The following is a 23796-nucleotide window of genomic DNA, read 5'->3' as shown; positions in this document are numbered from 1 at the left end:
GTCGTGCCCAGGGTGGGCACCCCGCCCGACGCGGAGCCAGAGAGCAGAGGCGGGTCAGCGGGCCCGACGGCGAGGCTGCTGATAGCGCCTCCGTCGGCGCGGACCCGCCATCCAGCGGGAACGGAACCGCCGGCCACAGTGCCAGCCCCGCGTGCGTCTGGTGGCCCCGTGGCCCTGGTGGCCCTGGTGGCCGGGCGTCGGTCGGCCTGTGGGTGAGCCAGGCTCCTCAGGGGTTTCTCTGTGCGTGTTTCTGTGTCGCCTTTAAAATCACAAACACGTGGGCTCTGGGCGTCGGCTTCGCAGCTGCCTGGACCCCGCATTCTCCCACCTGCAGGGGCCGGCCCGTGCTGCGCCTTTTGGGGGGACACCGCTGGCTCCCCTGTAGGCAGCGCGTGCGCGTCGCTGGGAAGAGCCGCCCCCCTCGGTTAGAAACTCAGAAACCCTTTCCTGCTTCTTTAAACACAAGCCGTGGACGTCAGTCAGGAGCGAGGAGACGCCCGTGGGGCCCTGAGCCGCGGCCGCGTGTCCTGGCAAGACGGCGCAGTGGGCACCTGAGCCTCTGCAGGTGCCGGGGGGCGGGGGTCCCCGGGAGTCAGAGCCGCGGTCGCCTCGCCAGAATCTCCACGTCACCTTTCACTGCGATTCCCTTCCTGTTCCTCGTCTAATTGGGCACTAATTTGGGAGTGAAATCAGCAGGACAGGTTTACAGAAAGAGGAAGGGAGAGAGAGGAAAAGAGGCGTGTGTGGGGGGAGAGGGAGAGACAGACAGACAGACACCGGTCCGAAAAGCAGCTGCCGAGGACATGTGGAGCCAGTGTTGCATAGACTCCACTCACATTCACTGACTGTCACTTACGTGTTTCTGGGTTTACAGGTGATATTGTCCAAGCTCAGCTGCACCTTCTCCAAAGGACAGCTCTTTCGACGATCGCTGCAGAGCAGTGGGGGTTGAGGTCACCCCCAGAGCACGGGGACGGCGGGGACGGCGGGGACGCGGCCGAGCCAGCCCCTCGCTTCTGCTCACGCTCGTCACCCCCTCTGCCCAGGAGACGCCTCAGGAAGCAGGCGCACCCCTTGCTTCGCGCTGAGACGGCATCTTCATGATGAGCCAGGGCGACTGGGCTTTCTCTCTTTTTCTCTTTTTAATTCTCCCCCGAGGATAATTTTCCACTGATTTTTAGGGAGAGGGGAAGAGGGAGGGAAAGACAGAGAGAAACATCGGTGTGAGAGAAACACATTGATTGGTTGCCTCCTGCACGAGCCCCAACCAGGGCCGGGGCCGGGGAGGAGCCTGCAACCGAGGTCCGTGCCCTTGACCGGAATCGGTCCACAGGCCGACGTTCTAGCCCAGGGGTGGGCAAACTTTTTGACTCGAGGGCCACAATGGGTTCTTAAACTGGACCGGAGGGCCGGAACAAAAGCATGGATGGAGTGTTTGTGTGAACTAATATAAATTCAAAGTAAACATCATCACATAAAAGGGTACGGTCTTTTTTTTTTTTTTTTTTTTAGTTTTATTCATTTCAAAGAGGCCGGATCCGGCCCGCGGGCCGTAGTTTGCCCACGGCTGTTCTAGCCACTGAGCAAAACTGGCTAGGGCTCAGCTGGTTTTTCTTGAAAGAAATCATTGCTATTTGGTAAAAACATTCTATAAACAGATGTTCAGAAATATTGCCAGTATTAGACGATGTTATTGCCAAAAATAATTTAAGAAATTCACCTGTTTAAACAGGAAAAAAAAAAAAAGCAACAACACACCCTTATTTGTGAATTTTTAAACGTCTTGGGAACATCGTGCCTAATTTTTATAAAAATTCAAATAGAGTTTCAGTGGATTATAACCCATCTGTTAGGCACATAAAAGTGCAACACCTTCCAATTAGTGAGAACGACGGGCTGGCGTTACAGAGACGAGGACGTGCGGGCACGTTCAACACGGATTTTTACGGAATCGGCGCGAGGGCTCAATGCTGAGCATCAGAGGGCCGGAAGCGCAGGCTCGATTCTCCCCGCACGTCCCTGGAGGGTCTTTTCCAGCCACGATCGTCTCAGAACGCTGAGAAATAGGCCGATCGTCGGTCCGCACCCCCGTGCCCACGCCAAGGGCTGAGCCAGGTGTCCAAGTCCCATCGACCCGATTTGGTCCTTTTCCCACGTGAACGTGTCACACCACTGAATGGTGATTTGAGGTCATTATTGACTGTATCGTTATCTCAGCTCTTAAACCTCTGTTTCGTGGACTTTCCAGTGTGTCTGTTCTATTAGCAAATGACCGCTCAGCACCACTGGACGTGTACATATTGTCAGTCAGCGACTGGGAATGTTCATAAGAAGGGGTGTGGGGGGCACATGCCGGAGACCGTCTGTGGTGGGAGGTCTACCAGGTGTCTGAATGGGAGGCCGTGAACGTGTAGGGATCTCTGCCTGACTTTCTCTCTCTCTCTCTCTCCTCTTTCTTTTCTTTTCATACATTTTTATTGATTTCAGAGAGGAAAGGAGAGAGAAAGAGAGATAGAAACATCAATGATAAGAGAGAATCATGGACCGGCTGCCTCCTGCACGCCCCACACTGGGGATGGAGCCCACAGCCCGGGCCTGTGCCCTGATGGGAATTGAACCCTGATCTCCTGGTTCCTAGGTCGATGCTCACCCCTGAGCCACGCCGGCTGAGCTCTGTGCCTGCTTTCAAAGGCTCACCTGTTGAGACAGAGATTTGAATCTCAGGGAGTGAGATCACCTTCTGTCAGGGCCTCCGAGAGAGAAGTTGTCCGCCTTGTGCTGTGAGCAGCGGGCAGCGGACAGGCCTGTGTTGCTTCCCGATGAGCCCCCCCCCCCCCCCCCCCGGGGGCCTGTGGAGACGCAGCTGCATTGGTCCTGGGGGAGCCCCTGCGTCTCAGAGCAGCACCGGAGCCCGAGCAGCACCGGAGCCCGGGCAGCACCGGAGCCCGGGCAGCACCGGAGCCCGAGCAGCACCGGAGCCCGGCTTCCTGTCCCTCTAGCATTTCCTCTCCCAACCGCACGTTCACCACACACAGGTCCCCCGAGGGCCTGCGCTGCCCTCACCCCACGGCTCACATTGGTGATGTCGACATGGGCAGGGCGTGGGCACTGGACTGTTTGTTGAAAAGATTAATCTTCGCCGAGGATGCAAATCGACTTCAAACCAGACGAGATGCGTGGGCGTCCCGGGGGCTGGCCACGGGGTCCGGCTGATCCTCCGGTTATTTAAACAGCAGCGCCCTGCCCAGCGGCAGAGCACGTCCGTGTCCGGGAGAAACGAGAATTATTGTTGTTATTATTGTTATTGTTATTATTGTTAATCCTCACCTGAGGATATTTTTCTGTTGATTTTTAGGAGAGTGGAAGGGAGAGGGAAAGACAGAGGGAAGCGTTTTGTGAGAGAAACACATCGATGGGTTGCCTCCTGCATGCGCCCTGACTAGGGCCCGGGCTGGGGCGGAGCCTGCATCCGAGGTACGTGCCCTTGACCGGAATCGGACCCGGGACCTTGTGATCCACAGGCCAACGCTCTACCCACTGAGCCACACCGGCCGGGGCGAGAAACGAGAATCTTAAGGGACCGACCGCCCGACAGAATGGAAAGTAATGGGAAGCCCCATGCTCACCTGCAAGTGGCCAGCTCATCGGGGTCAGGCAGACGGACAGCCGTCGGTCTCCATCGGAAACTGTACGCATCTGCACAAGAGAGGATTGTGGGAAGCCTCGCTAACCCAGCCGGCGTCGCCTCGGTGCCTTCCTGACCCCTGTGCCCTCCCGTCCCTGCCCTCCCCCGTCAGATACGCTCCGTCCCCGGCCTCCGGGCAGCGAGTCCTTGTCCCCAGACTGTCCGGTGGGCGCTGAGAACCCTGACCGCTCCCCCGCGGCCGCGCGTCCATCACCCCTCGGCCGCCCCCCCCCCCCACGGGCTGTGGGCTGGGAGCACCTGCCGCTCACACTCCGCGCCAGGCGGGCAGCAGGTCAGCGCCCTCATGGCAGACGGGACGCTGAGGCACGGAGGCGACCGGCCTCGCTCCAGGCCACCCGTCTGGACAGGGGCGCTGTCCCCGGCACGTGTGCGCGTCACCACGGAGCCGTCGGGGCCCCAAAGGCTGGGGCCGAGTCGGCAGAGGCAGCAGGCGTGGCGGAAAAGGGACTGGTGCCAGGTCGCCGTTTCCTAAAAGGCCGTAACCAGCCACAGCCGCCGTCTCGCTGGGGAGGACGCTGGGGAGGACGACGGGGAGGGCGACGGGGAGGACGGGGAGGGCGACGGGGAGGGCGACGGGGAGGACGGGGAGGACGCTGGGGAGGACGACGGGGAGGACGCTGGGGAGGACGCTGGGGAGGACGACGGGGAGGGCGACGGGGAGGACGACGGGGAGGACGGGCAGCGAGCGCAGGGCTGTGGCTCCGGGCGCAGGGAACGGGGGCTCCGTGTGCTGTGCTCGTCTCCAGTGTCTGGCCGACCTTCTTGTGAAATCAGGAAACACGGGGTAAACACGTCACGGATGCCACGGTGCAGCGGCCACACCGGCAGCCACGTAACTGCCTCCCGTCGTCAGGGTTATCAAACCGTGGGAGGAGGCACCCCCGCAGAGGCTCCTAGAGCCGGAGCCCCCCCCCCCCCCCCCGGGCCCCGAGTTCCTCCGGCAGCGGCAGCGAGGGCGGCGCCAGCCCCCAGCCCCCAGCGCTGTCGGCCTGGGCTTTGCATCTGCAGCCTCCCAGGGGCACTGGGTTCCCTCAGGCTCTGGGTTCCCTCAGGCTCTGGGTTCCCGCGGGCTCTGGGTTCCCGCAGGCTCGGGCTTCCCGCGGGCTCGGGGTTCCCTCAGGCTCGGGCTTCCCGCGGGCTCGGGGTTCCCTCAGGCTCTGGGTTCCCTCAGGCTCGGGGTTCCCTCAGGCTCGGGGTTCCCGCAGGCTCTGGGGTCCCGCAGGCTCGGGGTTCCCTCGGGCTCTGGGGTCCCTCGGGCTCTGGGGTCCCGCAGGCTCTGGGGTTCCCTGCAGGCACTGGGGTTCCCTCAGGCTCAGGGTTCCCTGCAGCGTCAGCCTGCGGGACCGGACCCACCGCACCCACGCCAAGCCCGCGTGCTGCTGGTTCGCGTGTCATTTCCACACCTTTTCAACGTGCAAAACAAACCCATTAAAAGGTGCTCACAGCCCGGCCGGCGAGGCTCAGGGGCTGAGCGTCCACCTGTGAACCAGGAGGTCAGGGTTCGATTCCGGCCGGGGCACAGGCCCGGGTTGGGTCCCCAGGGTGGGGCGTGCAGGAGGCGGCCGATCCATGGTTCTCTCTCATCAGTGCTGTCTCTCTCTCTCCCTCTCCCTTCCTCTCTGAAATCACTAAAATCATATTAAAAACTAAACGTAGCCACACACACCGGCAGGCCTCAGGGTCCGGCCCCAGCGGGACTCCATCCGGAGGCAGGAAGGACCCGCCCTGGTTGGAACGAAGGCGCTGCTCTAACCCCACAGCGTGGGGCACCCCAGGCTGGGGCTGGACTGGGAAGACCCTGACCCCCAGGTGCAAACAAAGGCCTCACCGGCCTACGTGGGGGGGGGGGGGGCGGGCACCTCGGCCTTGGGCCCTGCTGTCCAGCAAACCCATGTGTGCGACAGAAGCTGCCTGCCCGTCCCTCCCTCCCCACTCCGCTCCCCCTCCCCCAAACCATCTGTGCTGACACTGGGGGCTGGGTGGGGGGAGTAAGAAAGAGGGGGGGAGAGGGGGAGAGGGGGGCAGTGGGGGAAAGAGAGGGAGAGAGAGGGAGAGGGGGAGAGAGAGAGGTGCCCTGGCCCCTGGGGCAGTGGGGGGGGAGCGGGTCCTGTTTCTCCTCATTAAACGCCGGCCTCTGACTCCTTCTTCCCAAGTGGCATTTCAGCGTTTTCAGAGCAGTTACACCTGCGTCTGCCAGAGCGGCTTCCTCCTGATTTTTTTTTTACCATCGACCCAGCCCCCTCGGGAGTGGTTTTGGGGGGGGCAGTCCCGGCTGTCGGTGGCGGCAGGTGGAGAGGGGCCAGGACGCTGGGGCCTGGGCTGTCCCCGAGCTCGTGGGTGCCCCTCCCCACGTCCAGGGCCGGGTCCCACTCCTGCCTGAGCGGCTCCCTGGGCTCGTGTCTGGGATGAAAGCGCAGCCTCCGCCCGCCTCCGGCCGCGGCATTAGCCGTCCTTTCTATTGATTTTAAAAAGACGCGGTCAGCCCAGCGCCGTCGCGGAGCCTCAGCTGCGGACAGGCTGGTCCGGGGTCATGACCTCGTCAATGTCGGATTCCGACTCTTCCTCACTCACCACAGCCCCGCGTGCGACCCCCGTTCAGCTGGCCTTGGCCTCGGCCTTGGGGGGCTGTGAGCGACTCCCCAGCAGGAAGCCCGGACCCGGAGGGAGGCGCTGTCACCCTTCCAGCCGCGAGGATTTCAAGTCATTTTCTCCTAAGAAACCCCAGGAAGCGAGGGTTGAGCCCAGCAGCCTCTCTCCGGGCCGGGGCCAGCACCCCTGCAGGGTCCATGTCAGCTTCGGGGCCAGAAGGCTGCATCCAGCGCACACACTCCTGCTCCCTGAGGCGTCTGGGGGAACCTGCGAAGGGCACGCCTTCACCATTGAATCCGTAAGCGAGATCCACAGGACGCAGGACGCACGCAGCCCCTGCGCTGGGGCCTGGGAGGAAGATGAGCTCCACCTCCTCCTCCTCCTCCTTCCCCTGTGAGTGGTCCATCCCGCCCTCCCTGTCCACCCCGACCCGCAGGCCCTCACCCCGCAGACGGGCGCTGGCGGGAGCCCCTGAGATTCCTCTAAGGCAGGACTTGGGGAGCCCTCCCTTCGCCTGTGGTTTGGATTTAGGCCACGGGGTGAGCTCACGGTGCTCCCTCGGCAGATTCAGGGTACGCTTTGCTGGGATGTGAGGCTGGTCTTTGAGCTCTGGGAAGAGGCGTCTGAAATCCCTGGGCTGGGAGGCTGGGGGGCTGGGGGACTGGGGGGCAGGGGGCTGGGGGGCTGGGAGGCTGGGGGTTGGGGGGCTCAGAGACTGGGAGGCTCAGAGGCTAGGGGGCTGGGGGGCTGGGGAGCTGAGGGGCTGGGGGTTGGGGAGCTGGAAGGCTCAGAGGCTAGGGGGCTGGGGGGCCGAGACGGAAGCAGGTTGGCCATCCCCGGAGCAGGCTTTGCTCAGGAAGGGATAGAATAAGCTCGTGCCAAGTCTCCCTGTGACCAGCGGGACTTTAATTGCATTTCTCTGGTGCCGTCAAAGCCCCTGAACCAGAAAATTCACTTAATTACAAACACAAACAGGCAGACAGCCCTGCCGGACACAGGTGCCACGCGGGGGAGCGGGAGGGACGTGGTTTCCTGAAGCAACGTGGTCGCGAGGACGCCCCTGGGCTTACAGGGGACGCCGGAGGCTGAGGGGACAGTGAGTGTGAGAGCAGCGGCAGGAAGAGGTGCTGTCCGGGCACCTGGGCACCGCCAGGCCAGCGCGGTGCTGGGTGGACGCCCGATGCACCTGAACACGCCCAGAGCCGCCTCCTGGGTCAGCCCACGTCTCTGTGTTTATAAAGGCCACACGTCAGCCCGCATCCTCCTTAAGTCAATACAACAGTGTGCCCACCGCAGAGCAACTTCCTGATGCAGGTGCGGCCCATGTCTTCATAGACGGGCATCGCCTCCCGTGAGAGAACGGTGTCCACTTTGTCTTAAAAGGTCAAACGAGGACCACTCCTCCCGCCTGGCCGTGAGGTCCAGCCCTGGGCCAGGCACGCAGGCCCGGGTGACGGCTCACGTGCAACATCCGCGTCCCGCGTCCCAGTTCCCTGCCCTCGGGCACTGCTGGCCGCCAGCGGGCCAGAGGCGCTTCGTGTCTCTGCGCAGCCTGCGTGTGGGTCCCCAGCTTGCAATGGCTCCTCCCAGTTTTTGCTTGGTGACGGTTTCTCTCGGTAATGCCGGGGGGCCCGGGGCTTCAGGGCGCGGCCCGTGCCCGTTCCTTCTGTAACGTCTCCGCCAGGACTGCCCCCGACACGGACTGAGAGTGCAAGGACTTGTTGCTGGCCCGGCCGGCGAGGCTCAGTGGTTGAACGTCGACCTATGACCCAGGAGCTCTCAGTTTGATCCCCGGTCAGGGCACAGGCCCGGGTTGCTGGCTCCATCCCCAGTGCGGGGCGTGCAGGAGGCAGCCGATCCATGATTCTCTCTCATCATGGATGTTTCTCTCTCTCGCTCCCTCTCCCCTCCTCTCTGACATCAATAAACAACAACAAAAAACCTTGTTGATGGATCATTGAAAGAAAGAGAAGGAAAGAAAGCAAAGGAAGGAAGAAAGGGATGGAGCGAGGAGAGGCTCCGTTCTTTCGGGGTCTTTGCTGTTACAACTTTACGGCAACAGATGGAAGGACATGGACGGGGAAGGGGGAGGGGAGGGCCCTGCCCGGGGGATGGTGGTCAGCGAGGCAGCGCCAGGCGTGCCAGGTGCCCCCAGCACGGACGTGGCACCGAGGCAGAGGCCGTCCTCGGCTGCTCTTAGCAGGTGTCCGCGCACTAACTCCCCGGGAAAGGCCACGTAAACTGTTTTTAAAAATAAAGGGGGCCGTTACGTGTAAAGCCCTTTCACGGGTTAAAAACCACATCAGGACACATCAGACCCCTCCACGGCGTCGGTAACCGAACCCGGAGGTGAGCGCCATCGCCACGGAGACAGCGGGCGCTTCAGTGAAACCGGAGGCGGCGTCACCGGCTGCCCCGCCACCGGGCTCTGGACGCGGGCGGCCTGGCCCGCACAGAGGGGCTTTGTGGCCATCTCGGCGGATTTATTTCAGGCTGAGTTTTCATCTGAGTCGGAGGACACATCTAGCACCCGGCGAGGTATACTGCAGGGAGGACGCCGCCCCCGGGGAGGGCGTGCGGGGGGAGGCGGCTGGTTTGTGAGACCCCGGCCGCCAGGAGAGCATGGGACCCCCCGGGAAGCTGGCTGAGCGGACCCCCTGGGCAGGTCGCAAACACATCGGGAGTGGACACTGGGCTGCCATGTCCCCCTCGGAGGGGACGTCCTCTGTGGGTCGTTAGACAAACGGGCTGAGGCCACCTCACTCCCCACTGGCTGTTGGGGGTCAGAATGCCTCTCCAATCGACAAGACGTCCGTGTGTAGAACTGTAAAGTCCTCTCAACAACAGAGACCTTTGCAAAGGAATTCTGAGCTGAGTGTGCCCTGAGCTGTGAGTGGCTTCACATGCATTTGGGAAACGTGACCCCAATACGTGTCCACTGAACAGAGACGCCCCAAAGCGGCAATGCAGCAGTGCCCAGTGTCCATCCCCCACGGAGGCGGGCCCCACTGCTCCCACGGCTGCACTGTGACTGCACACCCGTCCCAGGGAGGCCGCACTGTGACTGCACACTCACCCCAGGGAGGCTGCACTGTGACTGCACACCCACCCCAGGGAGGCTGCACTGTGACTGCACACCCGTCCCAGGGAGGCCGCACTGTGACTGCACACTCACCCCAGGGAGGCTGCACTGTGACTGCACACCCGTCCCAGGGAGGCTGCACTGTGACTGCACACTCACCCCAGGGAGGCCGCACTGTGACTGCACACTCATCCCAGGGAGGCCGCACTGTGACTGCACACTCACCCCAGGGAGGCCGCACTGTGACTGCACACTCATCCCAGGGAGGCCGCACTGTGACTGCACACTCATCCCAGGGAGGCCGCACTGTGACTTCACACTCACCCCAGGGAGGCCGCACTGTGACTGCACACTCACCCCAGGGAGGCCGCACTGTGACTGCACACTCGTCCCAGGGAGGCCGCACTGTGACTGCACACCCACCCCAGGGAGGCCGCACTGTGACTGCACACTCGTCCCAGGAGGCCGCACTGTGACTGCACACCCACCCCAGGGAGGCCGCACTGTGACTGCACACTCGTCCCTGGAGGCCGCACTGTGACTGCACACCCACCCCAGGGAGGCCGCACTGTGACTGCACACTCGTCCCAGGGAGGCCGCACTGTGACTGCACACCCATCCCAGGGAGGCCGCACTGTGACTGCACACCCACCCCAGGGAGGCCGCACTGTGACTGCACACTCATCCCAGGGAGGCCGCACTGTGACTGCACACCCACCCCAGGGAGGCCGTACTGTGACTGCACACTCACCCCAGGGAGGCCGCACTGTGACTGCACACTCGTCCCAGGGAGGCCGCACTGTGACTGCACACTCGTCCCAGGGAGGCCGCACTGTGACTGCACACTCATCCCAGGGAGGCCGCACTGTGACTGCACACCCATCCCAGGGAGGCTGCACTGTGACTGCACACCCATCCCAGGGAGGCTGCACTGTGACTGCACACTCATCCCAGGGAGGCTGCACTGTGACTGCACACCCACCCCAGGGAGGCCGCACTGTGACTGCACACTCGTCCCAGGGAGGCCGCACTGTGACTGCACACTCATCCCAGGGAGGCTGCACTGTGACTGCACACCCGCCCCAGGGAGGCCGCACTGTGACTGCACACTCGTCCCAGGGAGGCTGCACTGTGACTGCACACTCACCCCAGGGAGGCTGCACTGTGACTGCACACCCACCCCAGGGAGGCCGCACTGTGACTGCACACTCGTCCCAGGGAGGCCGCACTGTGACTGCACACTCACCCCAGGGAGGCCGCACTGTGACTGCACACTCGTCCCAGGGAGGCCGCACTGTGACTGCACACCCACCCCAGGGAGGCCGCACTGTGACTGCACACTCACCCCAGGGAGGCCGCACTGTGACTGCACACTCGTCCCAGGGAGGCCGCACTGTGACTGCACACCCACCCCAGGGAGGCCGCACTGTGACTGCACACTCATCCCAGGGAGGCCGCACTGTGACTGCACACCCGTCCCAGGGAGGCCGCACTGTGACTGCACACTCGTCCCAGGGAGGCCGCACTGTGACTGCACACCCGTCCCAGGGAGGCCGCACTGTGACTGCACACTCGTCCCAGGGAGGCCGCACTGTGACTGCACACTCACCCCAGGGAGGCCGCACTGTGACTGCACACCCACCCTAGGGAGGCCGCACTGTGACTGCACACTCGTCCCAGGGAGGCCGCGGGACTTGCGGAGGGAGCATCGCGGGAGGTTCATGTCCGAGAGGTGTCTGAGGGGTCTCCCAGAGCCGCTGTCTGCCTGGCTGCTCACAGCACGGGCGGGACCCTAGAGACACATCCTGGGACCATCCCCAGCATCGTTGTTGAAAGATCTAGGATGGGACCCAGAATCTGAAGCTGGGAAACATCGGCCATTCGGGAGAAAGGCAACTTCGTTCGGGCACCAGCACGCAGCCACCGCCTCCTGCTGTCCACCAGCAAGACAAGCCCTCCCACGAGGTCATAGCATCGCCCCCTCCTCTCTGACGCCCTCACGCTCTGACGGGATCCTCCCCGACTCCCGCCCCTTCTGTGGGAATCCCTTCACCTCAAGGGGGTGAGCCTGGCGGGCGGGCGAGGCGGCGTGGAATCCTGAGCCGCAGACACACACTCAGGGTGTGCGCTTTGAAAGTTGTGCAAACAGCCCGGCCGGCGTGGCTCAGGGGTTGAGCGTCGACCTGTGAACCAGGAGGTCACAGTTCGTTTCCCGGTCAGGGCACAGGCCCGGGTTGTGGGCTCCATCCCCAGTAGGGGGCGTGCAGGAGGCAGCCGATCCATGATTCTCATCATTGATTTTTCTATCTCTCCCTCTCCCTTCCTCTCTGAAATAAATTTAAAAATTAAAAAAAATAATTTAGTGCAAACATAAAGGTATTGCTGACAGTCTCCCCCGTCTGCGTGCGCTGAGAGCAGAGCCCGGACCCAGCCAGGTGAGCGGGCGTAGCATTTGCCCCAATTTCCCGGCTGAGCAATCACAGGAGATCAGAAGTCAGACTCATAACAGGAAGCGCCCCCTCCCCAAGCCTGACCTTCCTGCCGCCCGCCAGTCCTTTCTGATGGGGTGTAATTGCGCCGGCTCCGGTTACAGGGACGGGGGGTGGGAGACAGCGGTGGGTGGGCAGGACGGCTTTGTGCCCCCGGAGGCGGCCGGGGTCAGGCCCAGGTCCGCACGGCGGATCATGTTCGGCTGCAGGGCCTGCTGTGGACACAAGCTTTGGGGTGTCGCTGTGGAAAGGGGGGGCCTCCCCATCTGCTCATCCTGCTCCCTGAACTTCGTCACCGTGCTCTTGAGAATCGACTCCGTGAACTCCGTCGCCGAGTGCCGGGTCTCGGGCCACCTCGGCTCGCCAGGTGACGTGGGAAGTGGGCGCAATCTCAGGCCCTCCCCACATGGCAGGAATTTGGCGGCTGAAAGGCCTCAATGGAAATTTTGTGCCTAATTTTTATTTTCAGTGGATTCTTAGGAAGCCAAGTTTAAATAGATTTCAGAGATAATACATATGTAATGGATTAGCAAAGGCTCTATCTTAAAGTCGTATGTACATTATACGTAATGTATGTTTTGCACAATTACATGTACAATTATATATAAATGATCTCTCTCTATATAAAACGCTAATATGCAAAGTGTCCCCTCGGGAGTTTGACTGGGGACCGGGAGTTCGATCGCTCGCTATGGCGTGCGCTGACCACCAGGGGGCGGTATGGAACATGGCGGGCGACCAGCGGTGGAGGTGGGGTGCTGAGGGAGCGAGGGAAGGAGGAGGCGGGGAGGCGGGGAGGCAGGGAACCTGATTGGCTCTGATCACCGGCCAGGCCTAGGGACCCTACCCATGCACGAATTTCATGCACTGGGCCTCTAGTAAATATATAATATCCTATATAATAAAAGCCTAATATGCTAAGTGTCCAGTCATCCGGTCATCTGTTCAACCAATCAAAACATAATATGCTAATGATATGCTAAGGATGCTCAACCACTCACTATGACGTGCACTGACCACCAGGGGGCAGATGCTCCGACCGGTAGGTGAGCTTGCTGCTGGGCTCTGGCTGATCAGGACTGAGCGAGATGGGCCGGACATGCCCTGGAGCCCTCCCGCGGCCCCTCCCCAGCTGGCCAACCTCTCGTGTCCATCCCCAGCCCCGATTGTGCACCGTTGGGGACAATCACAATCCAGGACCTCAGCCTGGCCTGCTCCCTCTCACAACCCAGGACCCCCTGGGGGATGTCAGAGAGCCGGTTTCAGCCTGATCCTGCAGGCCAGGCCGAGGGACCCCACTGGTGCACGAGTTCATGCACCGGGCCTCTAGTTTAAATATATAGTTAAGTCAAAACATATATATTACATATATATTACATATATATTACATATAATGTATATTTTGCACAATTATATATGAATTACATATGTTATATATGAATATGTAATTAAATCAAAACAAATGACCAGAAAAGGATGCAAACTGAACTGCATTCTTCCAGGCAGACGGCACTCCGGGGTCATGCTGCGGCCCACCTGCCGGAACTGGAGCCGGGCGCAGGGGACGCGGGCGCAGGGGAGGAACCTCGCTCACAGCTCCAGGACCATCTTGTGAAATCTCTGCGCTCACCTGAGAGCGAGCCCTGGGCCCTCCTCCGGAAGAGGGGAGCTAGAAACCATGACCTGGGCAGTGGGGTGCTCACGGCTCCTGGGGGCCATTGTTTCAGGGCCGCTGAGCGGACAGAGCAAGGAAACGTGTGTGGACATGTGTGTGTGCAAGTCTGTCCACACCCCTCTCTCCATATTTCTATATGACAGCTCTGTCTAAAGATAATCATGAGACGCTTGCTGTCTTTCACTGTAACCCACAGCCCGTGTCATTCTAGCCCAGGGGTGGGCAAACTTTTTGACTCGAGGGCCACAGTGGGTTCTTAAACTGGACCGGAGGCCGGGACAAAAGCATGGAGGGAGTGTTTGTGTGAGCTAATATAGATTCAAAGTAAACATCATTACATAAAAGGGTACGTTCTTTTTTTTTTTTTTTTTTAGTTTTATTCATTTCAAACGGGCCGGATCTGGCCCGCGGGCCGTGGTTTGCCCACGGCTGTTCTAGCATCTGCTCTTTGCTTCCTGCACCTTCCACCCCGACAGGGAGAACTGGGACTGGCGCCCTGTGCCGCCATGGCTTCCTGGCCCGTCTGACTCCAGGAGACACGCAGGGGGCCACGGGATCGCTCCCCCGTGCCCTCATGACGGACAACCTCCTCTGCAGACGCAGGGACCTACGGACCGTTTCTCCTGCTGTCAAGCTCAGACTCTCTACTCCAGCGGTTCCCAACCGTCCAACGCTGCGGCCCTTTCACACAGTCCTCATGGGGTGACCCAGCCATAACATTGTTTTTGTGGCTATTTCATCACTGTCATGTTGCTACTGTTATGAATCGTCATGTAAATATCTGACATGCAGGATGTATTTTCATTGTGACAAATGGAACATAATTAAAGCATAGTGATTAATCACAAAAACAATATGTAATTATAGATGTGTTTTCCAATGGTCTTAGGCGACCCCTGTGAAAGGGTCGTTTGACCCCCAAAGGGGTCGCGACCCACAGGTTGAGAACCACTGCTCTACTCATTGCCAAAGTTAGGTTCATTCATTTTAAAAGTAACATCACAAAATAGTATGCAGGCATGCACAAATATCCCTTTTTTTTTTTGAATGTGTGTGTTAATGATTTTAAAGTAACCCTCCTGTAACTGATTCACTCACCAACCGCAGTCATTCAGAAACACCCTCGGTCTCCGCCACACCACCCGGAACGCGCCCGACCCCCTCAGAAGCACCCGCGCCCACGGTTAGGGTTGTGGGCCTGCGAGTGGGCGCTGTGCTGTGACGCTGCGCCCGCGGCTGCCCGAGCTCAGGGGCGCTGCGCTGGAGTCGGCGCTGTTACTGACGTGACGCAGGGAGCTCACCGGGGGGATTAGATCAAAACCAGGTGCGATCCTTCGCACGGAAACGGATCGGAAGTCGACTCGAAATAAAGGCTATTTTGTTTTTTCATCTATTTTTAATTATTGTCTCCAGCTCCTTAATTGAGGCCAACTCATTGCCAAGGCGAGCAGCCCACCCCGTGCACTCCGCGCGCAGCGACCTCTCGCCCGCGAATGACCTGGGGTTGGGCTCTCCCATTAGAATCGCCTCAAAGTGCTAGCGGATTATTCCCCACAAAAGGAAGGTTTGGTTTTCAAGGGGCACCGGCCCCACGCTGTGCCCTCCCTGCACTCGGGAGGGGCTTGCTGGGGGGCTCGGCTCCCTGCAAACCAGCCCCAGCGAGCCACGGGCGGGGAGAGCCGCCGCTGGTCCCCCGGCTCCTCGGCCAACGGAGGGGCCGGACACACACCTCCAGGCAGACAGACAGCGAACGGGTCAGCTCCCCGGGGTCCACAAAGCCTTTCTTATCAGAGTCCTCCTCCTCAAAGACGCGATTTATTTCCTAACTCAGAAAACAAAGGCTCTTTGATGCGGCCCCTGAACAACGCAGCCCCAATAAAGGGCGGGAAACCCGACCGCGCACTGTGGCCAGAACCTGGGCCCAAGTGTCCGAGGAGAAGGGATCGCTTTCACCGCAGCCGGGACGGCACAGGAGGCGAGTGTCCGCCCGCCGGGGATGCGGTGAGTAACCCTAGCCTCGCGCGAGGGCCCGGCGGGCACGGCCGGGGGGGGTTCTCTGAGGGGGTCCCCGAGATCTGGGCGATTGTGGGCTCAGTAGACACTGCGATGCACCCAAACACGGCGACCCCACCCAGACGTCCCTGAGGGGCGGCCGCCAACGTCCCACAATGGCCGCATTGTCTCTTCAGACGTGAACCCACTCTCTGTTGTCAACGGGCCGCATGGGGCGTGTGTTGTGTGTCGCGTGGATTCTGGTGACAGTCACCGCCCTGTGGGCGCGAGTTTATGAAAGATGAGCGCGATTGGGGGGGGCGGGGGGGGGCGTGCAGCCGGGCCCAGGCCCTGCAGGCAGGTGGCCGGAAGCTGGGCTCCCATCGTCCCTCCCGCTCCTCCCTCACCATTGGCTGCGTCTGCCCCACCGCCTGGTCTCGGACCCCAAGTCTGCTCAGTTCTCAGGGCCGAGCGCCTGCTTGATGCTATGTCACTGCTGTGAGGGTCCCCGTGCGCTCGGCCCCGGCGTGACCCCAGCCTCCCTCTCGGCGCCCTCCGGCCCTGCCGGCTGGGCTCAGGCCTTTTCTGGGTCCGCCTGTTTGTGACGGTCATGGCTTCCCCAGGCCCGGGTGGCGTTTCCTGGCCCAAAGCGCAGGCTTTCCTCGGTGACCCCGAGTCTCGACGCTTCAGGAGCGGGGCTGGCCCCGTGGCCTCACGAGTCAGAAAGGCTCGCGGTCCCCGACGGAACCCTAAATGCGGCAACGGGGGGCGGGGGGCCTTGTTCTCGTTCTGAGGCTGCGGATGAGGTTTGGGGGTTCAGGCTGATGAGCGACCTGCACGCTGAGAGGGGGACCTGACCAGACTCCTTGCCTCGAGCCTTTTTCTTGAAAAAAAAAATATTTTATTGATTTCAGAGAAGAAGGGAGAGGGAGAGGAAGAGAGAGAAGCATCCGTGATGAGAGAGAATCACTGACCTGTTGCCTCCTGCACGCCCCACGCTGGGATGGAGCCCACAACCCGGGCCTGTGCCCTGACCGGGAATCGAACCCTGACCTCCTGGTTCCCAGGTCGATGCTCAGCCCCTGAGCCACCCGGCCGGGCTCCAGCCTTTTTCTATTTCTACAAAACTCCCCGTTTCCACGAGGGCACCTTCTGGAAGGGGACAGACGCCCTTGTTCTAAGATGAATTCTTTACTGGTGTGTTTTTACCTGAACATGAACCCGCAGCCACCAGGCTGTGGGTGATTAGAGTTTATTCCAGAGTCACTGCAGCCACCAGGGCCGCGGCCGTGGGAGAGAGGCCCCCCGCGCTGTCCGTTTCCGGGGGACGCTCCATGTGATTCAGCAGAAGCGCGAGCTGCGCCCGACGGAGCCCCCGCTGCCCGCACGCCCGTTCCCTCCTCTTATCTCCTTAAGCGTCATCACCGCGCGGGGAGGGGGGCTTCCTCCGGCGTGACCCTGAGAAATGAGCCGCGGGGAGGACGGGGCTGGCGCTCCTGGGTAATTTCATTCCGCGTGTATCTCCGTCCCATCGGGAAGAAAAGGCTGTTGACAGGCAAACGGCGCCATAAATCCTGTCCACTCGTCGCCGACGGTGGTTCTGGAAACCAGGAGGCACAGAGCACACAGGTCCTCGCCCATCGGGCGGCCGCCCCTCACGTGTTCGCTGAGCATGCTTCTTGACAAGCACGTGCGCGAAGCAGTGAGGGAAGTTCTACTCGCAGATGAGGGTGGATTAGGAAGAAAAGCAGTGGCTATTGACGATTTCTCCCCATGAGCTTCCCAGGGCAGGTAGATCCATAGGTTTTTGAAAATATACATGCCTCCAGGCATAGCTCGCTGATTGACACAGACATGAACTGCTCAATGACGGGGGAAAGCAAAAGTTTTAAAAATACATTGAAAACAACGCGTGAAGCACAAGCCGGGAAGCTCACTGGCTGGGATCCACGTTTCGATTGGGAACCTCCCGTTAGGAACACGAACTTCTGAGAGAAGCAGCCTGTGTTTGAGAGCTGCTCACGTCGACGCCGTCATCCCGGGGCCTCCTTCTCCACGGCAGCGGGGCTGTGGGGACCACGGAGGCCGGAAGGAAGCGGCCTGTCGGACGGAGACTTCACAGACGTGCCGTCCGCAGCCAAAGCGATGCTCTCCTCTGCGATTTGTTGGTATATCGTTAAACTACACTCATGCTTCAGTACATGAGCCATGAGCACACCGGGTTAAATATATATATGTGTGTGTGTGTGTGTTTTAAATATATATCTTAAAATGTTTTTAAAAAATTTTTTTAGAGAGAGATGGAGAGGGAGACAGAAACATTGGTGAGAAAGAAACATTGATTGCTGCCTCCTGCTCGCCCCCCACTGGGGATCGAGCCCACAGCCCGGGCCTGTGCCCTGACCGGGAATCGAACCCTGACCGCCTGGCTCAAGAGCTGCCACTCAACTACTGAGCCCCGCCGGCCGGGCCATGAACCACACCTTTTGAAAGGCGACTTCACGAACACGGCCATTCAACGGATTAGAGGCACGTGTGTTCGGTGCCAAAGCCGCGTCGGTGCCCTGGGCCTGAGGGACTCATGCTGGTCACAGAGGCAGCGGGCACCTGAGTCACACACCATCGCAGCGCCAGGTCCTGGGGCCGCTGACTGGGCCGCCCCCGCCCCGCACACCCAGGGAGGAGCCGGCAGAGCCCTGTGCCGGGGAGACCGCCCCCCGCAGAGACTGGGCGGTTGAATGGGAGGAACAACTCGTGACCCTCCGTCACCTCCCCAATCTCCTCTTCACCCCGGACGGACGGACGGCACAAGGTGGCAGGTTGATGCCCAGTGTAAACACCGCTGAGCCCCGAGAGCACTCACAGCCGCAGGGGGGTCACAGGAGGGTCACGGGGCAGAGCTCGCTGGGAGATCCGTCAGCCTGAGGCTCCCCAGGGGAGGGGGCGGCGGGGGACGAGGGCAGGTCCGGGCGTCCACCCCAGGCCGCCTGGATGGCAGCGTCCAGCTCTGCTACCCAGACAGCCATGCGGTGGCCCCCAGGGCGCCTGCGGTCAGCCAGGGAGGGCGGTGAGGAGAGGCAATGGTTCCCGCCACCAGGCTGCCCTCGGGGACCCTGTCCATCAGCATCTCAGGGACCAGGCAGGGCCTAGCCAGGTCGCCGGGGGACCAAGGTCAGACTTGGTGGAGCCGGATGGAGGTGCTGGCACATCTGAAGGGGTGGCACGCTAGTGTGAGAGGAGTGGGGTCCCCATGAAGCTGAGAACATGGGGTCCCCCTTGGCCTGGGCTCCTGGCATGTGCCCCCCCGAGCGAGAGCGGCTCTTCCCCGCGGACGACGCCAGGAGGAAGGGAGAGGTGGGGGGTTTGGTAGCGTGGGGCGCGAGCGGACCGAGCCGCAGAGCCTGGATGGCAGCGTCCAGCTCTGCTACCCGAGGAGCTGCACAGTTACTGTTCCCTCGGTCAGCCCCGCGCACGCCTCCCGGTGGCTGCTGGGGTCCAGGCCGGTGGAGCCTGAAATGAGCCGGGGACGCAGCCCCCACGGCGCCCGGGGACAGCGGGTGCTCAGCGAGGGCGCGTCGGTCCCGTTCTCTTATCTCCTCGCACACGGGGCACCCCCCCCGCCCCCCGGACCCTCACACAAAGCCCTCCGGGTCCCTCCCAGCTCCGGGCGAGAGGACGCGGGTGAGCAGCCACCTGTGGACTTTCTCTCGGGAAGCCTCCCGCGGGAGCAGCTGCCGAGGGGCCTCCGTCCAGGGCCATTCAAGTCAAGTGCGCGCCGACCGTGACCGGAGCCGGCTGACAACAGAGCGAGCGTCTGAACAGAACACCCAGAGAAACGCCAGATCGCAGCCGAGTTTAGACCCAAACCTTCCCTTCTGTTAACACAGCCGCCTGGGGCACGGAGGCCCTTTTATAAAACGTTTTTTTAAAAATATATTTTTTATTGATTTCTGAGAGGAAGGGAAAGGGAGAGAGAAACATCAACGATGAGAGAGAATCCCGGATCGCTGCCTCCTGTGCGCCCCACACTGAAGGTCGAGCCTGCCACCCGGGGCCTGTGCCCCGACGGGGAGTGACCCCTGGTTCATAGGTCAGTGCTCAACCATGAGCCACGCCGGCAGGACCCGTCTTTTTGAAGAGAAAACACAGAAAAGTCTGAGGCCCGAGAGCATCCCTCGCAACATTGGGGTTCCGGGTGTGAATGGAAGGGTGTGGCTGGTGGGTGCGGTTGCGGCTGGCTCCCCAGGAGGGGGCATGCGGGGGCAGCCGGTGGATGTGTCCCTTTCGCCGATGTTTCTCTCTCTCCCTCACCTTCCTCTAAAAACCAATACAAATATGTTAAAAATTAAAGGCTGTGGTTTGCGAACGGAGGGGTGGCTTCAGTGCAACCTGGGAGACCGTAGCTGGTTGCCCAACCGCCTGAGCCCCCCCTCCGTCCACTAGGTGAGGAGGCCGACACCACAGGCAGCGGAAACGGCTGTAGATGCGGTGCCGGCGGGCACAGGGCCCTGCACACGGCAGCGTCACCGCCGGTGCAATGAGCGGCGCTGTCCCTCAGGAGACACGTGAGTCCGGCCACAGACGCCTGTGACGTGGACGCCTTTAGAAGGTGCCGAGCGTCACGTATGGAAAGACTGTGGCCGTCCACGTGACGGGAGAGCCCGGGAGAGAGAGGGGCGGGAAGGTGCCCTGGGCCGAGGCCACCGCAGTCCCTGCAGCGGGAGCAGGTCAGGACGGGACAGGGCGACCGAGAAGGCCCGCCCTGGGCCGGGGCACAGCTCCCACCCGAGATGGAAGCTGAGGCACAAAACACGGACCAGGGACAGGGGCCACGGCTGCGGACGGGGCGTGAGGGAGCCCCGAGGGGAGGTGCCGGCCCGGGGTGCAGCAGACGGGCAGTGAGAAAAGCCTTGGGCCGAACTGCCCCTCCCCCAACAGCAGGGACGGGGGAAGCCAGCAGGGCCCGAGAGGAACCCGGACAATCCCCCGCTGTAAACGCCGCCTGCGTCCTGGCCCCACGGCCCCTCCAGGCCGGGTGAGGAGCGGCTGCCGGTTTCCAGGCACGAGAACAAGTTGCTCCCCCAGCTCTGCACCCCTCGAGGGTCTGCCTCCGACAGAAAGGAGGGCGCTCAGAGAAGCGACGGCCATGTGCTAACGAAGCGCAAAGCCGTCCCGTGACCACGGCAGGCGGTGCCACTAATTGACAGCAGAGCCACGTGGGGCCTGGCTGTGCGTTTCAGCGCGGCCTAGGTGTCTGCTGCGGGTCAGACGCTATCAAGGCACAACTGAAAACATCCTTGTCATTTCAGGAAAAATAACGTTTGAACTCTCTCGCCGATATCGTGTGTCATGTGCGAGCAACGCTTCAGACAGGAGCCTCCTGTCACGCACCGAACGCCTCTGTGTTATCGTCGCCAGCACACCACCTCTCATTAAATTCAGCCACAGGATGGAAACAAATGGCTCCTACCCTCTCCGTCGACGTGGTGGTGCTTGAGAGATTATTGTCATGGCAACCGGCCGCTCACGGAACGCCGGCTTGCGGACTGGGGGCCCTGGGTGCTCACGGGGTGAGGCTCACGCTGGGCGGGGTGGCGTCCATCTCCACTCGCAGACGCAGGAAAACATGAAGCCACGAGAGGCGCAGTTTATCCGTGTGCCCATGTGCTGGAGAGTATTTTTAAGTCATTAACTCATTTCCCAAAGCGAAGCGTCATTTCCTGGTCATACTGTCCCCGATCGTAACTCCTGTGCCGTGGAAAGAATAAAAAAGTGTGACAGGGACATTTCTAAGCCACTTTGCGTCATCGAATAAATTGTTCCTTACACTGGACAGGTACGTGCCCCTCCGTCTCTGAAATCAATAAAAATGTACTTAAAAAATAAATAAATTTCTGAACTTTCCCATAGAAATACATTTAAGAAAAATAGCTGGAATTGTTTTCAAAGAAAGAAAGAAAGAAAGAGGTTCAGTGACCCTGTGGGGGACTGACCGCGGGTGCGTGCTCAGCGCGGACACACTGTCTAAGGCTGCAGTGCAAGCTCTTAACTCCTCCCCCGCTGCCCTCCCCGCCCGCCCCCCGCCCCCCACGCCCCGCGCTCTGCTGTGCTGTACACGCCCCTGCCCTCTTCTCTAGAAGCGGACTTTGGAAAACGTGTGTGGTTCTTAAAACTATGTCATCACATAGAGTACAGATTAGCTCCGACAAATATAAAATACCGGAGGCCTGGTGCACGAATTCATGCACGGGTGGGGTCCCTCGGGGTGGCCTGCGGAGATAGGGGCCCCAGCTCGCTCCCCCAGCCTCGCAGCCCCACAGCCCTGACACCCACCTTGGGTTGGTGACACCGCCTCACCTGCTCCACCATCCCACCTCTGGGACGATGGATCCGGGCCAGGGTCCCCCACCCCCACCCCCACCCCCACCCCCACCCCCACCCCCACCCCCACCCGGCTCCCTCAGTGTCTGGGAGCCGGGCGGCAGCCCCACCCCTCGCTGCTGCCATCTGTGGGGCGATCAGCGGGGCAATTGGGCCCGCGCTCACACCCGCCTTCACCTGGTGCCGCCCGCTCCCCTGCTCTACCATCCGCCACGATCCTGCGCTTGTCGGGCCCATCGGGGCGGCAGCGCCTCCTCTGCGGCCCGCTGCCAGCCCCACGTCACTGATGCCCACCATGTCCCACGCCTCCCCCTGGGGGTCAGCGCACGTCATAGCGAGCGGTCGAACTCCCGGTCGAGCGACCACCTGAGGGGACAATTTGCATATTAGGCTTTTATTATATTTGATAGGAAAGCCTAAGGAGAAACAGCCGTTTTTTAGTATCAGGGTCTACTTCCTTAGGATGTTTTCCGTTGGGAATATATTCTCTGACGGCATCATGATTTGAAACTGCACGATAATATAAGGTTAGGATAATTGTACTTAACACACGGCGTGAGGGTTACTGTGTGTCACAGGCTCGGCGAGGGCGTTCCGCGGTCCCTGACGCGAACACGCGCCGGCTCTCGGCGCTCACGACTCGCCGCTGTGGAAGCTCGCCGTCCTCAGGTCGGCCACCGGCCGACGTGTGTGTGTGTGTGTGTGTGTGTGTGTGTGTGTGTGTGTGTGTGTGGCGCTGGCGGAGGGGCGGGGTGTCTGCTCTGTCTTTTAGTCTTTGAATAATCAGCGGAGAGAAGTTCCTCGTCTCCCACCCAGGGTCGCGGCTGCGGGCCAGGCTCGGGCTCTGCCCTGGACCGTGTGGCTCTGGAACGTTTCCTCGTCCGTCAAAGGAAACACTTGCTCCTCCTCACTCCCCGCTGGGGCGCTCCAGGCTGGGCAGGGGCGGCGGTGCCGTTCTGAGCTGGGCGTCCACGTGCGCCGGCCCCTCCAGCCCCTCTCCCCGCGGGTCTGACTCCTCCTCCGTCTGCCGCCTTCCGGAGGGCGGCCACGGGGACCCTCCCGTCACCGCCTCGCTCCTGCTCTGCCCGCGCAGCACACAGATCTGCAGGACAGGCTCAGCCAGCTCCCCAGAGAACGCTCCGGGGCCTCCTCCGCTGAGAGCACAGGGACAGTCCCTGATCAGAGGAAGCGATGGACGCGTCGCTGGAACAAATGCACTGATTCCATCCCTCCCACTTCCATGTTTATGATCAAATCCCCATCCCTGCACCTGCATCCCTTTCCTCTCGCGCTTTCACTGGGGGAAGCTTTTAAAAATAGGCTCGCCAGCGTCTGAGGAACGCTGCCGTTGTGTGTCTGCGGGGCAGCTGGTGGGTTCTGATTTGAGGGATTTCTTATCCTGTCGTCTGAACTTTGCGTCGGCAACGCTGCGAATTAGCAGCTATTCATCCCTTAACGAACCGGGCTTGTGGCGATTTCAGCCGTGAATAGGCAATCAGGGCTCCCCCGGGCACAACAGGCTTATTTACCAGCTTCCCCGGCAATGCCGAGCCCGTGGCCTCCTCAAACACCACCCGTCATTTCCCGGCCGCCTAATTACGCGCGTATATATTTACCATATAGATGCCGCCTTTGTGCCTGCGTCTGCTCCAAATTGCTTTATTAAAACGTGGCAAAGCTCACCCTACCTGGAGGGGAGACATAATCACGAGTCGGGTGAGGACGGGTCCTGCAAAGCTCAGGGGGAGGGGTCGACGGAAGCGCACCCGGGAGGGTTCGAGGGAAGCCTGGGGCCGGCCACCAGGAGACGGGGCGGAGCTGAGGGGCTTGCGAGTTTAGCCGTTTTACCACCTTCCCCATTGGGTAGGCGTTACCTGCAGCT

Source organism: Myotis myotis, unplaced genomic scaffold (genome assembly GCF_014108235.1).
Source record: "Myotis myotis isolate mMyoMyo1 unplaced genomic scaffold, mMyoMyo1.p scaffold_m19_p_14, whole genome shotgun sequence".
Lineage (NCBI taxonomy): Eukaryota > Metazoa > Chordata > Mammalia > Chiroptera > Vespertilionidae > Myotis > Myotis myotis.
This window is presented reverse-complemented; position numbering follows the sequence as displayed.